This window comes from Mizuhopecten yessoensis, unplaced genomic scaffold (assembly GCF_002113885.1).
Source record: "Mizuhopecten yessoensis strain PY_sf001 unplaced genomic scaffold, ASM211388v2 scaffold10955, whole genome shotgun sequence".
NCBI lineage: Eukaryota > Metazoa > Mollusca > Bivalvia > Pectinida > Pectinidae > Mizuhopecten > Mizuhopecten yessoensis.
This window is the reverse complement of record NW_018408805.1, coordinates 86514-112488: the sequence shown is the minus strand read 5'-3', so window position 1 is coordinate 112488 and position 25975 is coordinate 86514. Positions and strand designations below refer to the sequence as shown.

General features: G+C 36.3%; 1 protein-coding gene across 3 annotated transcripts in view; it reads left to right on the top strand.

Annotated features, from left to right (window-relative positions):
• Nucleotides 1–293: 293 nt before the first annotated feature.
• LOC110464082 (protein phosphatase 1 regulatory subunit 27-like) overlaps nucleotides 294–25975 on the top strand; it is a 55489-nt gene continuing 29807 nt past the window's right edge. The window contains exons 1-2 of one of the 3 annotated variants that reach the window (XM_021519118.1): nucleotides 294–424; nucleotides 11034–11259. The gene's annotated coding sequence lies outside the window, so the exon portion shown is untranslated. Of the gene's footprint in view, nucleotides 425–10643; nucleotides 10789–11033; nucleotides 11260–13110; nucleotides 13636–25975 lie in introns of those variants that run through there. The other 2 variants (XM_021519117.1, XM_021519119.1) reach the window with 2 other exon arrangements.

Here is a 25975-nt window from a genome sequence, read left to right as displayed (position 1 = left end):
CACGACACATGTAATATGTGTACCAGGTAATACGTACATCTATGGTAATAGGAGAGAGTGATGAACAATCCCGATCACGTGTTTTACGCCTCCGGACTCAACATAATTACCTTGAAGTACACCTGTCCACCTGCATCCCAGTAGCTTCAGGTGTGTTTATAATATACGTTTATAATGTACTTTGATGTTATCAACACTCTGTTACAACATAGCTGTAGTATGAACTGACGACTTACCTGTAGCGTTTTTAACGCCAGGTGTAATTTATACTGTAGTCGGTATACGGTACACTGAATTAGCTTACGGATTGAAACCAGAATATGCATTACTCCAGATACTTGACCTATCTCTGACGGACACAGATGTTTGAGAGTCCTATCTATGTTCAGACTTACACACAAAAGAACACGTGGATTTACTGCAGGTAGGGATCTTTACATCACTGAATTATATATTAAATTACTGAAGCATGTACCGCTACGGTTAGAAGCTACCTAATGATAAGTGTTTATTTTAAAGTGAAGCCTATAGCTAGTGTTACTGTTTTTTAATCGGTATATTGTATTGCATGGGTCTACTTTTTTTCTAGTGTTTTGAACATCTATTTCTTAAGTAATTTTAATGCGTTCTCGGATGGGCTTAGTGAGATATCAATTGATTCAGTCGGTAAAATTATTAAAACATGACGTTGGAATTCACAAATTTTCTTTCAGATTCCGAAAACAAGTGATGTTTTCCGGTTTTCTCATATATCATGCAATGTTGGGTATTCTGATTGGTAATATTTATTTATATAAAGGTCAGCATGTCCCTAATGTACATGTTACTTGTAAATCGTCAACTATTTATCAATTATGGACTTTTGTTCAGGTGAATATATGGTAATGTGAACCTGAGAAAGTGATGTTAACCGATGTCGAGGTCACTATTACTTTTAAAGTTCATAGATTCCCCGAATAAAAGTTCTTAAAACCTATGTAAGATATGAAATCATGCATACTTTTATTATTAAAAGAGATGGACCATAACAAAATCGTTGAAAAATATGTGCATCATTTGTCAGAGAGTATTGTGACGCTGCAATGGAAGTGACGTCATACAGAGATTACTGACCTGCTATGTCTGAAAATAGTAACATCGAGTTCATGAATATGAATAATAATAATAATAATAATATACAGCATTTATATAGCGCCCTATATAATTTGTAAAATTACTCTAAGGCGCTTACAGACTCACACGTGATCACGTCTTGGCAAATGAGTGTTCAGGAAATGCAAACCCAATTTAACCTACAGACAATTCGTTGATAATAAGATATTTTATGTTTTCTATTTTTGACAGTCATTTAATCATCAGATTTGTATATACTGACATTGCCAATTTTATGAGAAATTTTATTATATCTTTATTTCTAAACATTTTCTTCAGTTTGGTAAGTATGGATTATGAGAAGTTTCTTTTACACAACCAATAACATTTTCTATGTGACGTTTCGATGACTAGTACGATATGTACACTGTCACCTTCATCAGACAAATGACCAATGAAGCGTATGCACACAAAGGTGTAAAACGTGTACGAGTTGTCCATAAAATCGATGTCGATTTCGGCTACGCTGGAAACGTATGTACAATAGCTCTTATATATGTACCGAAATGACTCAATTCATCTAAGCTTTGTTGACACTTGGTCATATATATGCGAGAGTCTTTGAGCCCCCTCGTTTCGATTTAGAACTGTCCCACTGCGACGTATCCAGATGGCTTCCTTTATCTGCCGCTTGAACAGATTGCTCTCTCTGTCCAAAACTTTGAGTTATCCCAGTCAGTCACATGTTTTTTTTCTGTGTGGCATGGTCTGTGGTTGCCGATGTATTTATCTGGGACTCCGACTGTTTAACGTCATAGAAAATGTTATTGGTTGTGTAAAAAGAACTTCACATAATATAGTATATCTTGTCCAAACAATTGACTTGGAATTGAGGAATGTTGCCATTATGAGTTTCAGTGCTGTCTACTTGCATCGCATTATCTGATTTTGAGAAACTGTAAATAGAATAATTTGTCTTAAATAGTTTTTAAGATTATTGAATATGTACATACAAAACTGAATGTATATATACTATTTGAAGCAAAAATAAATTTTCATGCTATTCAGATTAAAACCAACGTAATTAAACCTCATGGCTAACTACTTGTTCATATTAATGTCACTTGCTTTATCTCAGTCGCCTTTTCTGTAAGGAGATGAGTGGGGTATGAGGGAATGGATCGTGAGTACACTATAGGTGTAAAAGTTTCGATTTCTGAATCTTTGTGATTCGTTCTTTGTTGAATTTGTTATTGTGAAGTAATAAATGAAGAACGCAAAGCAAAGGTCGATGTGGACACTTTACCTCAATTTTATTGACGGCCTGTCGCTTTGGTCTCGAACGAAATAGGAACTAGGTCAATGTGACAACTCGTTGTCGACGTACTAACACAGCAATTAAGAACAGATATATATATACAAACAATAAGTATGTCTAAAGATCAAATACTTCCCAGCAGTTAAAATACCAACAGGAATACGAGACATCGCCAACACCTATAGACTTATACTCACCCGTGTCCCCCCGATCCTTGTCACAAACGAAGCAGGACGAAGATTGGTTCATAACGCAGTAGATATAACAGGTCTACGTCCTTGTATATTGTTCTCGAGGACATTCTAGTGACAAATTGCCTGCATTGGGCTCGTGTAACATTTACTGTGTTGCCCGGGCTGATGGCTATCGTTGTAATTGTTGTCTTTATTAGGTTTATTATTGTGCTATGGGTTTTTTAACAAAACACTTATTATGTCTGTATATTATAATAAACTCGAAACTAAGAATAAGTATTTTTTTGAATACATGATGGGAAACTCTATACACTTAAAAAGTTACAGAACAGTTTTTTATTCTTTGTAGTTTATAAACACGTGAGTGTAAATGTCCTTAGATTGGTGTTTGGTTTAAGTTTATATAATTATTACTAGGTAATGAGATTAAATGGTAAAATGTGGTGGAATAGGCGAAGTACGTTCGGTTTGAGATTTTGTGTTGAGGGAGGGGGGAGGGGGATACTAGAAACATTATATATAAAATATAAACTTTATTTAATTCACAATAATTATAAAAAAAAAAGATGATTTTACCTTATATTATTAATCTGTCTTTTTAACTCGGATGTTAGCGCGCGGGGAGTTTTAATGTGGGAGGAAACCGGAGTACCCGAAGAAAACTTGCGTGTTCGAGCAGGTTACCCTATTCATGTTCACGGCCGATCTGGGAATCGATCCCCAGTTGAATTGGTGGAAGGCAAGTGCGCTATCCACTGCGCCACCCGACCACCCGAAAAATGATTAGGAGAGTTTTCGTTAGGAACTTCATACTATACCTTATTACATTTTTGACGTATTCATTTTCATTTTTGTACCGTTCTTATATTTCAAATGACATTGAAAGTCTGAATGAAAGTATCGTATTACGAAGTGTATATACGATGTGTGTACGTTGCTGACACCACTGGAGTCCTGAATCACATTCCATCAGTATACCTCGTATCGCTCCCCGGTCTGTCATCATCTATCATCTTCGTCCTTACAAGCTTTCCATCAAGTAGTTCTGCTGCGCAGGGAAATCACTTTCTTCAGTAATCCATTTCCTTAAAAATGTGGTCGCTTTTCTGGAAATATATGTCCATAACATGTCTATTACACAGTAATAACTGCAACTGTCTTTCATGTATTTCAATAAAGTATAGTAGATGTAGTTCTTGCGTGCAATGAACTCGATTTTAAAATGAAATTAAGAATAGAAATACATTTTTGGTATGTGTAAAGCATCAGAACTATCAAGACAATGACATTTCATATTTATATTCCTTAGTGCTAAATATTTACAACAAGATCCTCTTAAATATCATAGATTTTTCAAAACATAAATGTGGTACTAGTCATACATTTTTTCGACATTCACTTTATCTTCTCTTTCAGATTTCTCAATTTGTAACAATTAAATTGAAACATATTCATCTTGAAAATGAAATAGAAGGAATAACTTTTCACAAGATCTTTTCCGCTCGATATTTTGATTGAAGGGGAAATCAATTATTTCACAATGTGTCACAGTAATTGTCCTATTATCTGGTATGCACTAATTAACAAGAAAATCAATTCGTAACATTATCTGTTTTTTATTGGATTTTTTTCAGTCGCAAAGACAATTGTGTCGATGCGCATTGCAGTTTAGTGGTGCTTAAGCATTGTACTTTAACCTTTTCCTTTATAAAAACGTTCATGTGTTGTTGTATCTTTTAATCTGTTATTCTACTACGTGATTTATTTGAATCGCTCTTATTGAAAATTCGATAACGACACAAAAACTGGTTAGTTTGAAATGTTGTTGTTTTTTTAATTTTATTTTGGCAACAATGCGCATTTTTGTTAATGTCAAAAAACGCATTGTCAACTTGATCCAATATAGAAATTTTGAAAATAGGGTATCTAGGAAAATGTTTGTTACATTTTTTAGTCGATTAAATACTAATATTGCTAGTCCAATTAGAATAACTGCCTGTTCTGATTACTCTGTGGAACATGTAAGTGTCGGATAGTCAAAGTATGATGTCTTAAAAGCTCTAATATGTAAAAAGAAAATGTCAATTTTGGTCAATATGAAAGGGTCAAGGTTGTAAGGTATGAAATAGCCCGGTAAATTGTCAACCGTGGTGTCTGTTCTATCCTGACATGTTACACGATGTCTTAGAAAAGAACCTAATTCAGCACGACGAAAGCCTGTAGAATCACAGGGATATTACACGTTTTATGGGTTTAGAACAACACTCGGTAAAATCCATCCAGTCCCCAAAATGAAGGTTCATATTTACTTTAAACATATTTTGTATATCCAATTATGTAAAAGGTATTTAGTACAAGTTATAATAACTTACAAAAGTCAGTTCCTATCGTCAATCGAAAAAAAGTAATGTCAGACGGACGATAAAACTGATTAAGAAAAAAAGGAAGTCAAATAAATATTTTGTAAATGAGTTCATATTCATTCAGAATATTTTGCTGAATCTGATAATACTGCATGTACCGTAAATTGAGTGGATTTTTTACTTAATAATTTATTTCTATAGCAATTTATTAATTTTTTAATCTAAACACCGTAATCGTCTAATATTAATCTCAACAAGAAATGAGAACCATATCATTGATCACATCTACTTATATTCCATAATTGGGGTGACATCTATACCAAGCTTAAATCTAAAACCAATAAAACTTCATTATTACTATCTATAATCAGCAAACATAGACCCTCTAACTGTGCTGGGGACGAATACCACTACTTATACCAATGTACTAATGTATCCGTTGTAGCTCTTAGACAACTTTATTTACCAAATTATTATTATGTCAACCCAACTTATATCAAAATGAAAGGAATGTTCTCAATTTGTTACACGGTACTTTTAACAAAAGTAAGTAAATTTATACAAAGAGTAATTAAGCTACTTAATATCTAAAATAAGTTAGCTAAAAGAATTATTGAAATGGGTTGTTATTGAATAAATTGTATCGTGTGTCATATACTGTGTGTACTATGTCCATCAATGTATACTATGTAATATGTGACCTCTTGTTACGCACGTATACGTGTGGCGTGAGTGTAAAAATTAAACTTGAAACTTGAAACTTAACTAATTCGCAAGTCCCTGTGTGTGAGCTATCTGTCGAGTTCTATCGCCTGTCGTTGACATGAGATTGACGCTATGATCGCCTGTCGTTGACATGAGATATGACAACGTGAATTACCAGATACATTATCTTCAATTATTGGAATAGCTCTAAGCCAATCTGAAATTATGTCAACACCGGCATGTCGGCCGGTACGAAATTACATTTTGATATTGGCCGTATCGACCTGTTGGTTGTACGTAACACTACTGACCAGATTCGGGTATCTAATCACACGATACAGGCGTTTCTAAATGATCGCCATGTTCTAAGGGCCTCCTCACACATAGACGAAAAAACCCCGACGACAACTTGCGTATACTGGCGAATAGGACTTGAGTCAAATTCGTTCCCATTAGTATATGTACGTTGTACATCGTTGGTGTGTTCGTATGGATGCGTTTGTGAGCTTTTGTGTCCGTTGCGATTAGTCTTGTTCGTCGGAAAATTTTGAGCATGTTGAATAATTTGTGGCGAATAAAAGTTTCGTATATCATTCGTTAAAATTCGTTTCAATACGTGAACCAATCGGAAAGTCTTCGCATAGCGTTCGTTAACTGGCGTTAGAATCGAAGTCGCAAGTTATCAGGTCGTGATCAGCTAATTTGCATATCAAGCGATCGAGGACGATCCCATGACGAATCTTTGCGATAGTTTGCGAAATTGTACGAAATGTAGCGAATAATTACGTATTGTAGCTAATTGAATCAGAAATTTAAAAAGATTGCTTGTAGAACATTTTATAAATATATTGCGATAAGAAATATTTATATACTATCAGATAAATGTCTCAATTATTCACTAACGTAATTATATATAAAATTAGGTCTGCCCTAGATATTTACTTATAAGTACTAATATACTCAGTTTTGTCTTAATGTTGCTGTTTTGTTTTTGTTTTCGTATTATAAATGCTATCTGACGTGTCCAAAAAATTTAGGTATGCAATCTTACGTGTCCTAAGGATTTAGGTATGTAATCTGACGTGTCCTAAGGATTTAGGCATGTGCTCTGACTTGTCCTAAGGATTTAGGTATGTAATCTGAAGAGAAATAAGGATTTAGGTATGTAATCTGAAGTGAAATAAGGATTTAGGAATGTAATCTGACGTAAACTAAGGATTAAGGTATGTAATCTGACGTGTCCTAAGGATTTAGGCATGTGCTCTGACTTGTCCTAAGGATTAAGGTATGTAATCTGAAGAGAAATAAGGATTTAGGTATGTAATCTGAAGTGAAATAAGGATTTAGGAATGTAATCTGACGTAAACTAAGGATTAAGGTATGTAATCTGACGTGTCCTAAGGATTTAGGCATGTAATCTGACGTGTTCTAAGGATTTAGGTATGTAATCTGAAGTGAACTAAGGATTTAGGCATGTAATCTGACGTGAACTAAGGATTTAGGCATGTAATCTGACGTGTCCTAAGGACTTCGGCATGTAATCTGACGTGTCCTAAGGATTTAAGCATGTTATCTGAAGTGAACTAAGGATTAAGGCATGTAATCTGAAGTGAACTAAGGATTTAGGCATGTTATCTGACGTGTCCTAAGGATTTAAGCATGTAATCTGACGTGTTCTAAAGATTTAGGTATGTAATCTGAAGTGAACTGAGGATTTAGGCATGTAATCTGACGTGAAGTAAGGATTTAGGCATGTAATCCGAGGTGTCCTAAGGATTAAGGCATGTGATCTCACGTGTCCTAAGGATTTAGGTATGTAATCTGACGTGTCCTAAGGATTTAGGCATGTAATCTGACGCGTCCTTAGGATTTAAGCATGTGATCTGACGTGTCCTAATGATTTAGGTATGTAATCTGAAGTGAACTAAGGATTTAGGCATGTAATCTGACGTGTCCTAAGGATTTAGGTATGTAATCTGAAGTGAACTAATGATTTAGGCATGTAATCTGACGTGAACTAAGGATTTAGGCATGTAATCTGAAGTGAACTAAGGATTAAGGTATGTAATCTGAAGTGTCCTAAGGTTTAGGAATGTAATCTGACGTGTCCTAAGGATTTAAGCATGTAATCTGACGTGTTCTAAGGATTTAGGCATGTAATCTGAAGTGAACTAAGGACTTAGGCATGTAATCTGACGTGTCTAAGGATTTAGGCATGTAATCTGAAGAGAGCTAAGGATTGAGGCATGTAATCTGACGTGAACTAAGGATTTAGGTATGTGATTTGATGTGAACTGAGGATTTAGGTATGTAATCTGAAGTGAACTAAGGATTTAGGCATGTAATCTGACGTGAACTAAGGATTAAAGTATGTAATCTGACGTGTCCTAAGGATTAAAGTATGTAATCTGACGTGTCCTAAGGATTTTGGCATGTAATCTGACGTGTTCTAAGAATTTAGATATGTAATCTGAAGTGAACTAAGGATTTAGGCATGTAATCTGACGTGTCCTAAGGATTTAGGTATGTAATCTGAAGTGAACTAAGGATTTAGATATGTAATCTGAAGTGAACTAAGGATTTAGGCATGTAATCTGACGTGTCCTAAGGATTTAGGTATGTAATCTGACGTGTCCTAAGGATTTAGGCATGTGCTCTGACTTGTCCTAAGGATTAAGGTATGTAATCTGAAGAGAAATAAGGATTTAGGTATGTAATCTGAAGTGAAATAAGGATTTAGGCATGTAATATGACGTGTCCTAAGGATTTAGGTATGTAATCTGAAGTGAACTAAGGATTTAGACATGTGATCTGACGTGTCCTGAGGAATAAGGCATGTAATCTGACGTGTCCTCAGGATTTAGGCATGTGATCTGACGTGTCCTAAGGATTTAGGTTTGTAATCTGACGTGTCCTAAGGATTTAGGTATGCAATCCAACGTGAACTAAGGATTTAGGCATGTAATCTGACGTGAACTAAGGATTAAGGCATGTAATCTGACGTGTCCTAAGGACTTAGGCATGTAATCTGACGTGTCCTTAGGATTTAGGCATGTAATCTGACTTGTCCTAAGGATTTAGGCATGTAATCTGAAGTGAACTAATGATTTAGGTATGTAATCTGACGTGTCCGAAGGATTTAGGCATATAATCTGACGTGTCCTAAGGATTTAGGCATGTAATCTGAAGTGAACTAAGGATTTAGGTATGTAATCTGACTTGTCCTAAGGATTTAGGCAGGTAATCCGAGGTGTCCTAAGGATTTAGGCATGTAATCTGACGTGTCCTTATGATTTAGGCATGTAATCTGACGTGTCCTAAGGATTTATGCATGTAATCTGACGTGTCCTAAGGATTAAGGCATGTAATCCGAGGTGTCCATAGGATTTAGGCATGTAATCTGACGTGTCCTAAAGATTTGGGCATGTAATCTGAAGTGAACTAAGGATTTAGGCATGTAATCTGACGTGTCCTACGGATTTAGGCATGTAATCTTACGTGTCCTAAGAATTAAGGCATGTAATCTGACGTGTCCTAAGGATTTAGGTATGTAATCTGAAGTGAACTAAGGATTTAGGCATGTAATCTGACGTGTCCTAAGGAATAAGGCATGTAATCTGACGTGTCCTAAGGATTTAGGCATGTAATCCGAGGTGTCCTAAGGATTAAGGTATGTATTCTGACGTGTCCTAAGGATTTAGGCATGTAATCCGAGGTGTCCTTAGGATTTAGGTATGTATTCTGACGTGTCCTAAGGATTTAGGCATGTAATCTGACGTGTCATAAGGATTTAGGCATGTAACCTGAGGTGTCCTAAGGATTTAGGCATGTAATCTGACGTGTCCTAAATATTTAGGCATGTAATCCAAGGTGTTTTAAGGATTTAGGCATGTAATCTGACGTGTCCTAAGGATTTAGGTATGTAATCTGACGTGTCCTAAGGATTTAGGCATGTAATCCGAGGTGTCCTAAGGATTTAGGCATGTAATCCGAGGTGTCCTAAGGATTAAGGCATGTAATCTGACGTGTTCTAAGCATTTAGGCATGTTATCTGACGTGTCCTAAGGATTTAGGCATGTAATCTGACGTGTCCTAAGGATTTAGTCATGCAATCTGATGTGGCCTAAATTATCTACGCATGTAATTTGACGTAAGCTAATGTTTGACGTTTGTAATACCGTTTTAAATTCAAAACTCTTGGCGTTAAGAATTATCCGATATTTTTAAGTGTAGGACGATTTTGTCATCGTAACCAATCAGCGGTATGGTTAAGGTCAGTTCGTGCTTTACCATTTTGTCAACTTCCGTTTCCGCTGTCATTTTCGTTCCATACACTTCCGGTATCGGCACATCTATTTTTGATACTTCTTAATCAGTTTACTGTGCCTTTCTAGCCGTTCCTTTAACGTTCATTTTTTCTGACCGATTCTCGGAATTGTACAGAGTTTGTAGATTATAGGTTATGTTTCAGTATTATGTTCGTTGTTCAGACAAAAACTTAAAACAATTCCTTTATTAAATTAAAATCAATTCATCGTAGAATATTGTACTGTTTTGGCATCCCCATTGGATTCCGCGTTCTTTGCCGGATTTCGGTTGCCGCGGCTATCCTGATTTTCTATCAACTGCTGTCTACTCTCGCTGACTACCAATGTTTTCAATAAACACACAACGTTAATGTCGCCAAGTAGTGCTTGTCAATAGTCTTAATTACAGCTTGTGTCCGTGTAATTTACACAGCGTTTAGGTGCCTGCTGTGTCAGCTGGACGATTATCTGTCGTTAGCCGCCGCCTGTTTTGTCTTTATCAGCTATCACAATCGATCTCGATAACCTCATCTTTCACTTTGTAAGCGAAGCGTCGCTCTGAGGGCCTTGATCGGATTCCTTCGTAACGATCACCTCAAGGCAACACTGTGGTAATCAAACGTTTCTTCAACCTTGACTGATCCACATGGCGACCGGCCAATGTAGGCCCCTCTTTTGGTTTCAGCATTTCACAAAGACGGACACCATACTCAAGGACTGGTCCGTGTGAAAAATAGATACGAAAATATGTTCATGACACAGGCAATGGCAATGGGATATTTATTAAATCAAACCAATGCAAGGCATAGGTATTACTAATAACACAGTAACGCTATGTCGTATAAGAATGGACTTCGATAATTATGGAACATTGGTTATTTTTGAAATATTGTATGATACATAGTCTATTTGATCTTAAAAGTAAGGGTATACAGAGATAATCTTGGGCCAGATAACAATACAACCTTGACCAATTGACCACTGGCTATTTGACTCTTTGGTAACGCCCAGTCTGTATGGCATGCCATCTTATCTTTTTTCTTTCTATTCTCAGGTGAGACGGCCGCACTGACTGGACAACAGCATGATAGATTGATGACCATTGCCGTTCAAGGTGTCACTGAGCCGCTAAATGGACATTGTAAATTTTATCAACTATCACAAGTTGCAAGTCGGCCATAAACAATTTGCCCAAAGGGAACAAAATTGCGTCACGTTTCATGTGGATTGTGGTATATGGTGTTTGGGATTCTCGTGAAGCTGTGTCTGATAGACGTTTGGTAAGTATTGTGTATGATTTTTGTGGATTTACACGAGTTTCGCTCGGTAAACAATTTTGTGCTTGTATACCAGTTGAAGATAACTCTACATGCCATTAGGCCCGTTACCCCGCGGTATAACTAATACAGATATTAAATGTGGTAAAAAGTTGTCTACCATATCAGATAGTTTTTTATGTACTGTATGTAAGTGAACTGGAATTAAACCTGGACTAAGTATGGAAGGCCAACTCGGACACGGGTAGGTCACAGACGGTAAGAACTGTTTGAGTACATTAGGAATATAAAGATTCACCTATACCTACATGCATGATATGTGATATCTTTTGTATAACAGTGTAGGGTGCATGTAAAATCTAAACAGAAGCTTCGTGTACGAACAAAGTTTTTTTGAGTTGTTTGCTTCAAAACTACAAGGTATGCCCGTATTCAAAACAACGTTTTGAAGTTGACCAGAGCTTGTGGTCTGAATTGATAAAAAATGAAACATGTTGCGTGCCTTCCACACCGGCCGCTCTAAACAACATGGTTAGTGTAACATAATCATTATGTCTATAAATAGACAAATGTCTTATTTTGAGTTTTTTGTACGTTTGTGATTGTTTACGTAGGAACGTGTACAGTTATAACATGCAAACACACACAGGTAAACACAGGTAACAACAAAATATGATCATTCTATACAGGTATTGCAAGTATCACATTTCCCCTCAAAAGTCATTTATCAGGCTTCACATGGGACGAGGTTATATTTGGCGTAACAGTTACAGACGTCTCCCAAATTCAGACCTCAGTCTGTGTAGGTTAAAGTAAAAAGGAAATCCGATAAGAGACAAACTGGGGTAATTATGTGGAGTCAATTGACGAATATTCGTTTGGAACTTTAAAGTAATCGTATATGAAGTCATTGCTGTTCTGCAAAGCTACAAAGGACACTAATTTGTATATGATCTACTCGTTCTGAAATGAACAACCCCATTCTTTGAAACAGATTAAGAATAAGATATCAAACGACAATTGATGTAGTTTATGTAAATACAGTTGAATATTGTAATACGTGCAAGGTATAAATACACAGTGTATATAATTGCGCATTTATCATATGTAAACATTGCGGTGAATTGGCTGCTCGGAAATCTAAGCTTTGATGGAGGGAAATGTAAACACGCCAGAGACAAATGATCTCTTGTAGTGTACACAATCAAACCTTTTATCACGTTTTGGAGTTAAGTTTAATTCGCTTCAAATTAATGTCTCGAGTTTAAAACTATTTTAATGTCGGAACAACGGATGTGAGGTAATTTAATTTACGATTTTATTACTTGACGCCTGTGTCGTAAATTATTTTACATCCATCGCTGCGAGGCTTTGCAAACTCCAATGACAATACAATAAAGTTTAAGGGATTTCTCAATCAATTAAGGACTTACTTGGTGTTTTTTTCTAATTTCAAATTCTTGAAATAACGACAATGTGTTGTGGTTTATAGCCTGTAAAATCTGGTGAGACCGTTAATGTACCGCTCAGTTAAAGGAGTTTCAAATCACAATAAACGTCTCGAATGTCCATTTAACCTATTGAGTGGTCAGATGGGTCAAGGTAATGGTCATTTGTACATGTGAAAGTGAAGGTTCTTGTAGGTGTTAAAGGGTTTTGTGGGAAAGGTTATTTAGATAATATTTTAAAATAATCGTTGAATCTTGTATGCGTGTCTTGTTTAGATATTTACCGTGACTTGAGAGCTTATTTATTGAAGAAAACTATTTCGTATTGAATTGCTTATTTGCCTCTGTAATCTCCTAAGTAAACATCTATTGGATCTGTCTTGGTTTGAAGCCTGTTCGTGTCGCCCGGAGTACCTGTCCTTCTGTTGGTAAGACCGGGGAGTTAGCTCCGTATCTCGGAGAGAGTACAGTGATTCTTGGGTTGTAACACGTTATTTGGAGATTTAGTCTGACAACTTTGTATCACCAATACGCCAACTTTAAGCTTTCGTCGGCTTTATGAGATAAGTTGATTTATTGAACATTTCGACTCTCCGGCATACGTTTTAGTATCAGATTAAGAGGAGACATTTAAAAATATAAAAGTGGACATACATTTGATCAAAGTTAATTCTTAGAAAAAACATCAACACGACCGGGTGTTATACAACACGGCGTAATGTATTGTAGCAAGATGTGTAGACATAACAAATAACTTGTGCTGGACTGAGGACGAATCGTCGTCTGAGAAGCACTACCGACGGCTGTATTTGGCTTGCTATATTTACGAAGGAGATGGTCTGTTAGATTCCCTCTTTAATACAGGGAAATGCATAAAAGTTAGTGATCTGGATTACATTCTGAAGTTTGTCGCAGTTTATGTGTTATAAAGGTAAGTAAGTTAAACAAGTTCTTTTAATATGTAATTGAATAGTCAGTTGATCAATTGTTTGTTACTAGTAGTTATCAAGAAAAACACTATAAACTTTAACATGATAGCAGGATAACATGCACATTTTGGATGGAAAATCCAGGTCGTTTAATTACTTTTCATATAAGGACATCAGGCCTGGCATTTTATTCTAAATATCAAAAGCGTTTGTATGATCAGTATAAGATAACTCGTTTTAATGGTCATTCTAGGCCTGTATGTTCATTCTAGGCCTGTATGGTCAACTGTAATCTCGATACAGCCATGCATTCTAGGCCTGTATGGTCAACTGTAATCTTGATACAGCCATTCATTCTAGGCATGTAGTCATATATATAGATATATATCAATTCCTATTGCGTACCCTTCTCCTGAATAATTCATTCGTCAGATGTCCGTGAACTACATGTAACGAAATAAGAACAAGCGCCCCTATGATCTTGATGTTACATATCGATATATGTGTCAAGGGTCTTGTATAGAATATCATAAATGATCAACATTTACCATAATCGATACGCTCCCCAATTGTTCATCTTTTCCTGTGAGTGCGGCCCAATGGACGGGATTTTATCTAGAGAGTGGCCGTTTCGTTCACTGTGCCTGGGTCTCTGACCATTACTGTCCGACCAGTTGTATAACAAACAATGTCATCTGGTAAAATAAGAGTCCATTCAGTTTTCTACATACAGCTATATTAAGTATAAACTAAATGACAAGGACAGTATCCGCCTTACCCCTCAAATAATATCAGTAAAACGTTTGTCTTATGATGGCCCTATTTTCATTTTCTGATTTTAATAATTATAACCTAATTCGTGAATATGACACAGCACTATCATTTGATACACATTAGTTTGACTCTAAATTTGGCAAACACATGTCTTCAAGCGCCATTGAATTCCGATGCAAAGAGAAACACGTGACGCCCGTGAGCTATCTGCTTTGTAAACTCCCCATCAGTACCACAATTGAAAATTTTACTACGTTACTCAAAACTAGTCGAATGGCAGAACATTTGACAAAATCATCGATGGGTTTCATGACCTGTCCATGCCTCTTTGCACGTGGCATTTCATCCATACGACAGACACGAGTCTGCTATTCTCACCGAAAGTAATCAATAGTTGTTTTGTGTCCTGTTTGGTTTGTCTGGAACTAAGGGAGTAGGTGTCAAGGTTTCCGAGGTTTCTTCTCCGATCATAAGTCATCGTTTTCCGAGCTCGCACCATTATCCAATAAAACCTTTCGGATATGCAGACGGTCCATCCGCTATCCAATTTTTAAACTTCAGATCTGATTCGATCGATTTAATCGATATCAAATTTATCAGGAAACAATGAACTCCGTTTTGTACATATCTTTGTTTTAAGCTGACGATGTAAGATGTGAATTGTTTTTCAATACAAACCCGATGTCTATAATGTCTTAATTACAGTGTAATTATCAATAGCTTACTCTTATTAATATGCAATTTTAATGAGTGTTAAGGTTTTACTGAACTAGCACAGTTTGATAATGGAAGATATACGAAAGCAAATCATGAGAATCATTATTCTGCCATGGTGTACTCTCAAGCTAAGAAACACCCATGTTATCATGAAGTGTTATAGTGAGGGCCATGTTGTCATTACATTTCATTTTTTACGAATAGATAAAAAATAAATCATTGATTGCATATGATGATGAGACTAATGTTTATTGATTGTATTTGAGGTTGATATTGATTTTCATTGGTTATAGCGGATAGAATTATTTCATACATCACTGTAGAACTATTGTCAGACAATACACATACATAGCATAAGTACTCGAGTTACGATGTCGCCATCATTTGTTTCATCATTGAAGAAAATACATATTTGGGAGTGCAGTGCTACTTGATTGAGGCCGTACACTAACTAACCGTTCCGCGAATGAAAGACTCATGATTACGCTACGGATATGATACAAGAATCAGGTTGTTAGCGGTTCACAAAGGCACTTTGTACTATCCTTTATCATCAAACAAAGCCCAGCTGACAGGCTTATGATCCGAAGAATCAATGTTATACCGTTACTTGAGAACTTTGCAATCATATAATATCGTTGGATGTTTTTCATAAATCCTCATATTGTAAACATGTCCTTTTAAAGCATTAATAGCCATGTCACTAGTTTTTCAAAATATGTTTTTTTGGTGAGCACATCGTATCCGAATTGGACTACTATTTATTATTTACTATTTACCCTATGACGTCATCACGCCAGGGCGAACAGTTCCTGATGACATAGTCTTAAGGTGGCTCCACACATCGTCATCAGCGTCCATTTTCGTGACGTACTTCCGGAAAAAGTACAGCTCGGACTCAATTATCTTGATCGAAATGTGCATGTACACCGTGTCGTCATTTCCGTATTGCGTATCGGGCATTCAATATCGTAGTGCAAATTATAGTAACACCTGGGCCATTTTCTTTTAAACGGTCAAACCGATCGGACCACTGTTGTTCGTTTATTAAATAAGGCCGGACCTAGTAATCTGATGCTGCTTTAACGCGAGCCTTGAGAAAGTCCTGCAAGGCCTGCATACACATTTGCAGGTCCGCCAGGATTTATACCCGAAATTGTTACATTTATAAACGGTCAAACCGGTTGGTCCGCATAAACGAACAGGCCCCAGGTAAACAATAGTACACGTGCGTGCCGCTGATATGTCAACACCCGATATCGAGATTTTACCGGGAAATGTATAATCACACGTACTTCAGNTGAGGGAGTTTCGCTCTGTCGATTAAATCGTGTTTACAAATGTAGTCTACTTACTCTGTGAAAATAATGTTTTGTAAAATATCAAGATACCTATGAAATGCATGTGTGAGTGCACGTGAGAACGGCATACCATGCGATAGCCTCTGGTCTCACATATGTACCTGACATGTAATTATAAATATACCGTGAGTTAGCGGACTGTGGAATGATGTCCAAAGTGTACATGACTGAGGGTAATTTGGTTCCATTAAAGAACAATAAATTGATAATTTGGATATCATATTTTTGATTTATTTCCATCATTTTTGTTATATGTAAACAGAGACAACTGTCATTGTGTAAATTTACATCCCTCTGCAAAAAGTTCCGAATTTTTTCAAGGAAGATAACTCTCACCCGGATCAAAGTGATTGTAAAATGTAAAAAAAAATAATTATAAAGCCATTGTGTATATTTTGTTCAATTTCCCATTCTGTATGTATAGATCTTTGTGTCCTGTTTGCTTTTAGCTTGTAGATAATCACTTTTATCTGTACAAATTCAATAAAAAACACTTTGTATAACATGTGTTACATATTTTGCGATAAATAAAATATTTTTAGGGTTAATTAGAAATGCTTCTTTTCATTTTATTATTGTTGTTATTGTTCCGAACAATGCCACACACACACAAAAAACCCGGAAAATATTGAAATTGACGAAAATTCAATTTTTTGGTATTTTTTCCAAAAAAGTCCCCACACTATCGGAATGTTTAGATTTTCATAAAATCAACTCAACATAGTTGCATAACCATTATATGAAAGTTTCCACGAATTTTGCTGGTTAATTGCGAAAGTGTGGAGCCACCTTAAGTAGAGGAAGATAAGCGGACCGCTATCAGAAACATGTGCTATAGGTCACCATGGAATGTTGATACATAGTTGTAAACAAGATAAGAGACCTATTTCTTATTTCGGTCACCAAGTACGTTCTAATGACGTCACAATGGTCAGGTAGTTTCTGTGTTTACGTTGTCATGGATATCTCAAGTGGGTTCCGAAATCTTGTTTACTTTGTGTGTCAGTGACGTCATTTCCACGGAATTTTCGGCATTTTCGTCTATCTGAAACGTCGCAGGTAATGGCCCACCACAGAGAACCAGGGCCTCGATCTAGTTTATTTGTAAATTTCACCTTCCGAGTCAGCAGAGCTTTAAAACATCAGCACTTTAGAGAAAACGCGCGATCAAAACAGGAGATAGGCTACAATCCTACCCTTTATGATTTCCACTGATGTACCGATCTTGTAGCCTACACTTTATTATTTACCCTGATGTACTGATCTTGTAGCCTACACTTTATAATTTACCCTGATGTACTGATCTTGTAGCCTACACTTTATAATTTCCACTGATGTACCGATCTTGTAGCCTACATTTTATAATTTACCCTGATGTACCGATCTTGTAGCCTACACTTTATAATTTACCCTGATGTACTGATCTTGTAGCCTACACTTTATAATTTACCCTGATGTACTGATCTTGTAGCCTACACTTTATAATTTCCACTGATGTACCGATCTTGTAGCCTACATTTTATAATTTACCCTGATGTACCGATCTTGTAGCCTACACTTTATAATTTACCCTGATGTACTGATCTTGTAGCCTACACTTTATAATTTACCCTGATGTACTGATCTTGTAGCCTACACTTTATAATTTACCCTGATGTACTGATCTTGTAGCCTACACTTTATAATTTACCCTGATGTACTGATCTTGTAGCCTACACTTTATAATTTACCCTGATGTACCGATCTTGTAGCCTACACTTTATAATTTACCCTGATGTACTGATCCACGTGGTGTCCGTGTACCGATTTCAAGAGTACATATAGATATATACTTAAGTCTAACCCACATCACCGCGGCAGCCTTTTAGTGATTTTCGATTAGAATTCCACATATTCTGGTTTAATATGAAACGTGGGGCTACATAATTTGTATCACCATACAAATATGGATTTCATAAATATGTGTAACGTGCGTGTATAGGAATGGAATGCCACTTTAACCGATCATGCATGAGCTATCCTGAATTAGCGGGTCGTTATCGCCCCTATGTATAACTAGTAACCTAGTTTGATCTCGATGATCCGTCGTGTTGGTAACAGACACTTATGATAAAGTGTCGCCCTATTTACAACGGAAACATTCGTATGTTTAATGTCTAGTATAATCTTTGACACGCTATAGAAGTAACAAAACCAAGAGATAACCTTTGACGTATTTGAAATAATCCAGAATGCTATAACTGCAAAACTTGTTGAACCTACTGTACTGGAAATGCCATTTCGCTGTTCCCCATACACACGTCAATAAAAAAAGGATAAACCAAAGATATTTGCCGGGTTTTAGTCCGATAGCAATGCCACAAAAAGAAAGATGTGCCTTCAATAGCCAACGTTAGTATAAGTATACTGGTTAAAACTGGAATTGGTATATTGGTATATTGGTAGCTACTGACATAAAAGGCTATTTTTTCACCAAGTCAATGTAGTTATCCCTGGGTATCAGGATTCTCCCCTTGACGAGGTCATTGGCCAAACATGCAACCAGACTTAACGCATTTGGTTTACAGTTGCGCGTATTTACTTTTGTCCTACTGAATCCCTTAATTACATGAGAGTAAACACGTATTTACTGTTATCTTACTGAATCCCTTAATTACATGAGAGTAAACACGTATTTACTGTTATCTTACTGAATCCCTTAATTACAATAGAGTAAACACGTATTTACTGTTATCTTACTGAATCCCTTAATGACATGAGAGTAAACACGTATTTACTGTTATCTTACTGAATCCCTTAATGACATGAGAGTAAACACGTATTTGCTGTTATCTTATTGAATCCCTTAATTACATGAGCGTAAACACGTATTTACTGTTATCTTACTGAATCCCTTAATTACATGGAAACAAACACGTATTTACTGTTATCTTACTGAATCCCTTAATTACATGAGAGTAAACACGTATTTACTGTTACCTAACTGAATCCCTTAATTACATGAGAACAAACACGTATTTACTGTTATCTTACTGGATCCCTTAATTACATCAGAGCAAACACGTATTTACTATTATCTTACTGAATCCCCTAATTACATGAGAGCAAACACGTATTTACTGTTATTTTACTGAATCCCTTAATTACATGAGAGTAAACACGTATTTACTGTTATCTTACTGAATCCCTTAATTACATGAGAACAAACACGTATTTACTGTTATCTTACTGAATCCCTTAATTACATGAGAGCAAACACGTATTTACTGTTGTCCTACTGAATCCCTTAATTACTGGAGAGTAAACACGTATTTACTGTTATCTTACTGAATCCCTTAATTACATGATAACAAACACGTATTTACTGTTATCTTACTGAATCCCTTAATTACTGGAGAGTAAACACGTATTTACTGTTATCTTACTGAATCCCTTAATTACATCAGAGTAAACACGTATTTACTATTATCTTACTGAATCCCTTAACTACATGAGAGTAAACACGTATTTACTGTGATCCTACTGAATCCCGTAATTACATGAGAGTAAACACGTATTTACTGGTATCTTACTGAATCCCTTAATTACATGACAGCAAACACATATTTACTGTTATCTTTCTGAATCCCTTAATTACATGAGAGTTAACACGTATTTACTGTTATCCTACTGAATCCCTTAATAACATGAGAGTAAACACGTATTTACTGGTATCTTACTGAATCCCTTAATTACATGACAGCAAACACATATTTACTGTTATCTTTCTGAATCCCTTAATTACATGAGAGTTAACACGTATTTACTGTTATCCTACTGAATCCCTTAATAACATGAGAGTAAACACGTATTTACTGGTATCTTACTGAATCCCTTAATTACATGACAGCAAACACATATTTACTGTTATCTTTCTGAATCCCTTAATTACATGAGAGTAAACGCGTATTTACTGTTATCTTACTGAATCCCTTAATTACATCAGAGTAAACACGTATTTACTATTATCTTACTGACTCCCTTAATTACATGAGAGTAAACACATATTTACTGTTATCCTACTGAATCCCTTAATTACATGAGAGTAAACACATATTTACTGTTATCCTACTGAATCCCTTAATAACATGAGAGTAAACACGTATTTACTGGTATCTTACTGAATCCCTTAATTACATGAGAGTTAACACGTATTTACTGTTATCCTACTGAATCCCTTAACTACATGAGAGTTAACACGTATTTACTGTTATCCTACTGAATCCCTTAATTACATGAGAGCAAACACGTATTTACTGTTGTCCTACTGAATCCCTTAATTACTGGAGAGTAAAAACGTATTTACTGTTATCTTACTGAATCAGTTAATTACATGAGAGTAAACACGTATTGACTGTTATCTTACTGAATCCCTTAATTACAGGAGAGTAAACACGTATTTACTGTCATCCTACTGAATCCCTTAATTACAGGAGAGTAAACACGTATTTCGGGGTCCTCAAGTTTCAAAGCTCCCAACGCAGTAACACATTGATTTAAAACAGAATTCGATACTCCTTGTTCATGTGATCGTCGCAAAAGATGATCTTGTCTCAAATGATATCTTCACACTACCTAATGGAATCCTCCCCTACCTTGAGGGTGTCACAAAAAAAATCTCCAACCGGAGAGTTTTAATTCACAATCGTTATAGCTATCCCTTCGTCAGTAGGACATACTAGCTTCACCTTTCTATGGAGTTTACAATCAGTGTGTAATTTGCAGCGTCTGAGCCTGTTCTAGCCGATATATTTTTTTGGATAGACCTCTGCTGTTGTCAAATGAACTATTTAGCAACGGTTTTCTGCCTGCCTGAAAGGCTCCAATCAACATTGACGAAATGTGATTTAGGAAACGCTTAATCTTTTGAAGCATCTACTTTCGGCTGTGTTTTGCCTTTTTTGTGATATCTTCCCAGTTATTTTGTTGTCTTCTCCGTTCTATTGTTGTCTTTCCGTACCTATAGTGGTTTCTGTCTTAGCCTAATATGTTGATTCTCTGATATGTTTTTTCAGTAGATGAAAAGTTTCCTCCTGCAAGTACTCGGATTAACATTGGCAATCCAAGGATTCCGCTACTGATATCACCTGTTTAAAGTGCAGAGACGATTTCATTTGTAATATCGAGAGCGTCAATCTAGGAGTTCGAAGATGTCAGGTTTATATACCTATAAATTAACTTTTAATTAACTTGTGATTTCATTGTCGCTATCGAGGTTCTTACTTTGCATGAATATGGCTTACATTTACTTTGTCAGGTGTTGTTAATGAAGCAGAAAAAATGCTTACTCATGGAACACCTGGTCTTATTCTGATCGAACATTTTTCGTGGTCTTCGTGTAAGTGTTTACTTTGTTAATATTTTGGCCGAGTATAAAGTATCGTTATATGTACGATTTTGATATAACGAAAAATTGTTTCTGGGACCGACGTCACTCGTAGAACTTAATTTGTTTTTATAATTATAACCGATTAACGGTATATTGTCTAAACACGCACAGACTCTCTCCAAATCACAAATGATGGCGTGTATTTTTAGAATTATCCATCAATTACGTCTCACCTAGTTTGGTAATAAAACCCAACACGCTACATCAATATTGGAAATGTCAAACGTCCACCTGCTGAGGAGTGTGTAGGACCAAGCGTTAGTCAATAGTAGACCCCATGAAAAGGCTATATACATAGGCCTGTATCGGAATACACTGTTGACTTTGTCCACAAGGGCTTTTCCTCCAAATAGGAGTGTATATCTGCTAACTCTTTCAATTTTGTATTAATGAACATTGAGATTATTTTGGGGCTTTAGATTCAGCAAGTTGTCATAAGGATAAAAAGGTACAACGTGAACTGAGAAACGCATTTTCACATTATATCGTTTTTTGTCCGTTAGTTTCAAGCAATTATTTTCCAAACATTTAAGTAAAAATTGGTGCTTAAGTTCATACTAGATAAACGATGACCCGTCCTACCCTGATATAACAAAGGCAACTTCGCTTCCTTATCAGTAGGAATATGTCTCTAAATCTATACATACTTCACGGTACAATCAAGTGTCAATCAATATGTGTATCTTATGTGGACTTTCTATATGAAGATCTAATTCTGCGCTCAGAATTACTACATTCCTATGGTAGAAGTAACTACATGATGTCTTTATAGTAATGATGGTTTGTCCGAGTATATGCATCGGCCTATGTCAGCAAGGTCGAATATAAAAAAGGTCTGGGTGAGGTGTTACTGTTTCTGTGGTGTAGTATATTAATGTACGTGGTACGTTGCTTCAAATGAGTCGGTCAAAGTACGGACCCATAACTGTAATCATGTACAAAATCTGGTAAGATACGCATGAGTGAATCAGCTTTCACGCTTACTTGATTTTGTTGAAAATATGTGTCTGGCATTCTTTGAATGACAAGCGTCTTTTTCTGTGACTGATTTAACACTCTAAAAACAAATGTATCAAAAATGATTATAATATACAAATACGGATTTCTTAGTCGCCGCGTTTGTGTTAGACTGGCCACCGTCTCTAGAATATTAAATAATTAAGAAAAAAATATAACTCTAATAATTTTGATCACTTGGATGTCTGATTCTAAGTTCTAAACTAGGGGGAGATAAGCTAGTAGTAAAATGCAGCTGAGAATTTTTTCATAAATTAGCCAGGCTACGTAGATTTTTTTCCCTCCTGAATTAGATTTCACACAAACAATCAACAGCTGGTTGATTGCTGTGGACAAGCCCCGATTTGTTGATAATGTTCACCGAACTAACGTTTTTCGTGATATATTCATTCTACACGAAGCTCAATTCATCATTTGAAGATTAAATCGAGCGACGGGTTGATCTCATCCCTGCTGTATAAACAAAGAAGATGGATGTAAGCGGCCTCAATGCAGGCGATAACAGATGGAAGTTTGGCGAGTGATGGATCGGTAGTCATACTGATCCCATTCCGGGAGCTGAGTCGCGCAAAATGAGATAACGGAGTCGTCATATGTGATGCCCATACAAAATCAAATTCCTGCTCGCCGCTATTATCTGTAATAGAGGTTTTTTTCGGGCTTTGTTTTTTTTCGTGATTTCATATTTTATTATCATAATTCTATTTGTATATATACCTAGTCGTACTTTCATATATAGTACTTTGCTCTACAAATTACAAATCTGACGAGACGTGGATTAGTTTTGAGCTAAAACGAAATTGTCAGTTATGACCACCCCATTCTATGTTCTGACTACCACTTTTTTATATCTGTTAGTTCTGTGCATCTAATTCAATATTTCTTTAAACGTTTATTAACGGATCGTGTGTCTTTCCACCAATTTCATTCACTCCTCTGCAACGGCCAGTTTTGGCTACGAACTTTTATCTGTAGCAGTCAGATGTGTGTTCCTCAACATTCACCAACGTCAGTTTATCTCTATCCCCGCCATATTTTAACGAACCATGTTTTCCTCCATCATTTTTTGTCTCAGACTATCTCTGTGTTTCGTTAAGTCTAATGTCCTCCGACCACTGGTTGACCAAACAAAACACTTACCACACATTTATCAAGTCTTATCTTGGCGCCTTGACTTCCGCCGTTTGTTTGATCAACATGAACTGGAGTATTGTGTTTAGTGTTGTGCTTCGCGTAACAGCTAATTTATCACATGCAGAAGGTACCCACAGGTGATTGGTCACTAAGTGTCACTTTTAAAGTGTTTTCCCACTGAACAGTCATAGCATGGATATTGCNGTGATAGAGAGAGAAAGATGATCACATTCAGTCAAACCTGTTGCATTTGCTGATATAATTTTGGATATTGCTGTACGCTTACCAACCCGGTCTAATTGATCTTACAAAGAATTAAACAGAGGTACTCTTAGGATCAAAACTGGAAGTGAATAAATACTTCTACCCGCTAGTTACCATTAAAATGTAAATTCATATGGCTACCAGCACAGTTTCTGTGACTAGCCTTATTGTTAGTCTTTCAATGTTAGTGTTTTTAATACATCCTTAAATGATAGGACGTTAAATACATCAAAACCAAACCAAACTCATCGTTTTACAGTATGAACACTCTTTGCACTTTACAATTAAACAGTTCAGCCAAATATTTATTAAAACAAAATTCAATATAATGAAATAGGATGGAAATACACTTTAACGAATGAAACGTCAAATAGTACATGGTATATCTGTTTACTTTTCAATAATTTGAAGACTTTCATCTGCATAATATGTTTAGAAGTCGATATTATCTCGTTTCTGGGTTTTTTATCCAATGTAAGATAATGCAGAGATAATGACGTCCTATGTAAAACAATGGCCTCAGGTGGTGTGAAACTAATAGCATATTCAACCCGTCCTAGCTAGAGGATCTTATAGCCAATCAATTGGATTACAGGGTCCAAAAATAACGCCAGGGTGTTCATCTGGGGACTAGAGCCTGTAAACTTTTTCCTGATACAGGAGTTAAATCTCCTGACACCAACTACACTCAATGTGCACTGACTTCCTCTGTCTGTTTGCTTTTTACTACATATTCCTTCCTTTTAAGCTATTTGAGTGCTGCAATTATTTCACTGTATGTTTCTGTGTCGACGGTAACCTAGGTGATCGATGACAAGATTTGATGACGCTAACACCTGCAGACGAACGCTCTTCTCAATAACCTGATTACGACATTATAATTGGCTTGCGGCATTTCTACGCTAAGAAGATGTCAGGAACCTCGTTTTGGTCCAATGTGACCTCGCGGACATTTTAAATTCGATCGATTTTCATGTCAAGAACTCATTTGAAAGCCTAAATTGTTTGTCTGTAAATACGGGATCTCCCTTGTACTGTAAGGATAATCTGTTCTTTAATCTCTTCCATATATTCTTTTTCGGTTTTGCTAAACCATTATTCAACGAAACAATTGTGACAGGGTACGCTGGCAGAAAGCTGTTTCAGTGAACCCCGGATAGGAGAAAGGATGGTTACATAAATCATGGATTAAGACTCTCCTTGTGAATCGTGAGCATACAAAGTTGTTGTCGCATTCCTTCAGATAAGAGTGTCCCAATGAATCCTGGAGGAGTGGTGGCGCGCTAAACCCAGTGTGATAGCCAGTCCCCCCCCCCCAAGATTGAGCACGGAATTTGGCTACCGAAATGTCAACGTATTGATTGAGATAGTTTTTCCATCTATCAGCTACGGTAAATAGATTGTTCGGAACATCTCGGCAGCCACTTTATAACCCGTATTGATTGCGTCGTCCATGCATATGGTGTCATGATGTGACGTAATAGAATGACAGTGCCTAAATACTTTAGCAATGGAACAGTTCCCTCTGATCCGGTGAATTCCAGTTAAAAAATTAAAAGAGCTGCCAAACGAATTGACCTATCAAGACATGTATGATATAGTATCATTAGATGGGTGAGTAGTTACATACGCTCATCAACAACCCTA